The following is a 4,502-nucleotide window of genomic DNA, read 5'->3' as shown; positions in this document are numbered from 1 at the left end:
ATTTTATATGTGGCATCTTTGACTAGATATCCTGTTGTGTTTATACGTCAGCTCTAAAATGACTGCCGGGGTTTGCTGTGCCTTGGCACCGCTTCTTGTTTGTGACTGAATTGTAGTTTTTTTGCACATAGCTTTCCTGACACATGTACTGTGCATCAATCGCCATCTATTATTGCCTTCCCATGGCACAGCAGAACGTCCCATTACATCATTACAAGACCCATATCAACTCTCTCACTCAGCTCCCTCATCACAGACACTTTGTAACTCATGACATGTGCTCTATCACACTACCTTAGTTGTACCAAAACCTGTCATTCTTATCCATATTCATTCAGTTATTAGAATAATTTTTACCATCACAATCTTAAACCTGCTATACATGCACGGTGAGTTCACAGTCAATTTCATTATTTCCATTTCCAACAATCAACATTTACCAGCAAACCAACTCCTTTTTGACAGCGTCCACGGGTGCCCAAACTTAACCTTATACATGACAAACATTCCTACCCATCCACCTCACTCCCTCCACCCTTTTTTGTGGTGCACAGTGCCATCATATCATAACTGACGAGCATATTCACTGTCTCCATTCTTTTACACTCTTCATTCACACCTCTGCACAGCCATCTCAGTTTTACTGGGCATTTAGTATTGGGCGGGCACTGTCCAAGATCCGAGGGTTCCATACCATAGTGGTTGTTTTAAGGACAATAGGATCTGCGGTCCACGCCACCCCTTTACTAACAGCTACATCGACATGTGAGAAGTAGTCTATGTGGGCAGAGCTCTTTTTGCTTCAATCTCAGGGATATCCAAGGAGCAGGGGTCAGAGGCCTATATGAAGGCTTGTAAGTGGGAGAATCTCAGACTGGATTTTGTGTATCTGTAGTAGAAGTTTCTGCCCAAGACTGAATGATTATGCAGCTTGTTACCACGCTTGTGGCCACATTTACTTGCTCTCAAGGCAGTACCTGCCAGATCTAAAGTATAATTACTCTCACTGTGCTTTACTTCTGAAGCAGGGCCGAGAATTGTGAAACACTGTAATTATGTTTTAATTCCAATAACGATATATCATTGTATATCCTGTCTTTCGTTAACAAACAAAATTGGTATTAGAAAGACTTGTTACTTATTCAGAAATACCAGACATACCAAAACACAGGGAGAAACATCAGTCCAGTCTAGTTTCATGTAGCCTATGGATGACATTATTTTATTTACTGACCGTACACTAGACTGAAACAACCTGACCCTACAGATGATAGGCACTGCAAAATTATCGATATATCTAGCGTTACTTTTGTGAGGCAAAATACCATTTTGTAGTGACATTTTCTGTCTTACCCACACAAAATATTTTCAGTATTTGCACACCCAATTAAACTTCATAAGACAGCATGTGAAATATATTGATCAATTAGGATATCATCGACTCTACTATGCGTGATAATTTTTTGATCGTGCGTGGAGTACTTTCAATTTCCGAACCAAACCCATCCAGCAGGCAGGGAAGAATCCGATGACAGACTGACAAGGCCCAAAATCAACAACCGTGTGAGGTGCAGTGTATGGTGGAGGAAATTTACGATCTGAATCTGATAGCCCCTCTACTCGCTTGGCTTGGCGGGGTGATCACACGGTAGCGGCGATGATGGAACAGCTGGTGAAAGGGAAGGTATTGGAAGTCATGGTGGAGGTGCCGCTGAAAAAGAGAGATTATCTGGTAAACTTTCATGCCGTCCTTCACATCTGTATGGTGAAGTATCACACACACACACACACACACACACACACACACACACACACACACACACACACACACACACACACACACACACACACACACACACACACACACACACACACACACACACGACGTAGGAAAGTTCCGGAATACATAAAGGAAGACGCAAGCGAAATGGAAATGCTTCTCGCTCACAGGTTAAAAAATGCGTGAATCATTTCTATTACAGTATCCACTTCATTGATGATGATCTTCATTACATGGCTGCTCTCTCTCTCTCTCTCTCTCTCTCTTCGCTAAATGTTATCACCTAAAGATAACAGAAACATAAATCATCATCTTACCACACGAAGTAAGTCTTTAGAAATAGTTTGAAGCTGCAGAATGACATCGAAAAAGTGACACAAAAAATAATAGAAAGGCAGAAATATAGGAAATGAAAATAAATAAATGAAAAAGATGCACCATGCGTAGGAGGAGTGACGTGAGGAAATCCACCCAAGACGCTGAAGGACAGGCAGGTTGTAAAAAGAAATATGCAGCGAGGATGAGAGTATCAGAGGTAGACGATAATGTGTTGCCTGATATGGAAGGAAAGAGAATGAGAAAGACAGGTAAAAGGAGGATGAAATAATGATGACGAGAGGAGGAGGAGGAGAAGGAGGAGGAGGAAGAAGAAGAAGATGTTGATGATGATGATGATGATGATGATGAATAGATATACTGTAGGTTACTAAGGTACATCGAAAACTGAAACTTGAAAGTTGTAAGAGAGGTGTTATAAAAGTAACAGGAAAAAGATAGTCAGGAGACATGGAAATGGGTTCAGTAACTCTGAAAAAAGAGAACACCATCATGATCATTATGATCATGATCCTCATCATCCTCATCATCATCATCTGAACTCTTCTACTAACACCTGGGGTGGTAGAACTCCAAAACCATGAACAAGGGCATAGAAAAACTGGAGAACTATCTAACGAAGCTTCTACTGATCTGCCCACACATCTCTTCATTCATCATTCAAGCCTTCGAAATTCACGATTCTGCCTCACAGGTCAACCGATCATCACAGTATTCTTTCATACTCCCTGTGGGATACAGCCATTTCGCTAACATGTCAAAAAGAGGGTGTAGCCTTTGTTTTGTACGTACCTTTACATGTCTGCCTGTCTATCTATCTACCTAACTATCATCCATTCATTTTTACCATTCATCAGCCTTTTGGTTCCTCAATTTCCACGCCTCGCTTATTCACACCTTCACTTACCAAATCCAGTCACCTCTTTGGCCTTCCTCGCCTCCCCCCGCCCTCAGATTCCCTCACATAAACCCTTTTCACCACCCTACACACATCCATTCTCTCTACATGACCTTACCATCTAAGGAGGTGGAGAAGGAGGAGGGAGTGGAGAAGAAAGAGGAGGAGGAAGGAGTGGAGAAGAAGAGAGAGGAGGAGGAGGAGGAGGAGGAGGAGGAGGAGGAGGAGGAGGAGGAGACATGGGAAAGGAAGCCACAGAAAAGGATATAGAATGATTGAAGCAGGAGATACGATAAGAGGGAAGATAAGAGGAAAAGGAAGATGAACTAGAAAAGATAAGGCGAGAAAAGAAAGAGACAGTACACACAGGAAGAGAAAAAAATGATGTCAAAGAAAGCAGATGAAAAAGATTAAGAATACATACTTACAAGGGAAGCATATACTAGATAAAGGTAAGGCATAAGTTGATGTGTCGTTATTGGAAGAGAGAGAGAGAGAGAGAGAGAGAGAGAGAGAGAGAGAGAGAGCGCAAACTACGGTGAATACGATAAAAGCAAAATAAAATATAGAACAAGCACGTTCGTTGACCGCATGATTCTGTGACGTCAATGGAGGCTAATGAGGAGGGTGTGGTGGGCAAGGCAATGCGTGAGATGGGCTGGAATGGCAGTGGGAGGTGGGGCTGGGGCAGGGCAGTATACTCTGTGAAAATGGGTGTTGTAGGATGCCTGGCTTGAATGTAGTGAAGGTCTAATTTAAAATATCCCCCAAGAAAGAATGTGTCGGGAGGAGAGGGGAAGAAAAGAGAATGGGTACAAAGAAATGGATGAGAGGACCTGGAATTGTGGTGGAAATGGAGAGGAGCCATGAGAGTACATCATGTGAAAAATGGATGACATAAATTTAATGATCTGAGTGCAGTGACGCTTCATTTCATAGTTTTCTCCAGTAACAAAAACAAAGGAAGTGTACGATGCTCTATCAGTCTATCAGCTAGGCGTGGGCAAATATACTGAGCAAGAGAAGACAGCCACATCACACTTAGCAGAAAAAAGGGTGCTGAAGGACCTCTGTGATAGTAGGAGGCAAAAAGATAAACAAAAATCATGGCTGGAAAAAGAGAAGCAGCAGACACGGTAGGAAAAGATGCTATACACGACATAGAAGAAACGGGTGAGAGATGTAGAGCCACACGAGTTAGAGAGAGAGAGAGAGAGAGAGAGAGAGAGAGAGAGAGAGAGAGACAGAGACAGAGACAGAGACAGAGAGAGAGAGAGAAACTTGATTCCTGTTCTGAGTCGCCAAGGAGCATCTTCAAAGGCGAAACCGGTTAGATATAGCGTTTTTACTTTACTCGTATCTCTTTACATCACCATCTTAAAATTTTCCTAATGCTCCAACAAGGAAGAAGGATCAGAAGAGAGAAAAGGAGGGATACAAACGGAAGATGGAAGGAGGAAGAGAGAGAATCAATCAGCAAACACGTGA

This window comes from Coenobita brevimanus, chromosome 110 (assembly GCF_032717465.1).
Source record: "Coenobita brevimanus isolate Jiangsu-jjx chromosome 110, ASM3271746v2, whole genome shotgun sequence".
Taxonomy (NCBI): domain Eukaryota; kingdom Metazoa; phylum Arthropoda; class Malacostraca; order Decapoda; family Coenobitidae; genus Coenobita; species Coenobita brevimanus.
The sequence above is the reverse complement of the archived record's forward strand: the minus strand, read 5'-3'. Positions refer to the sequence as shown.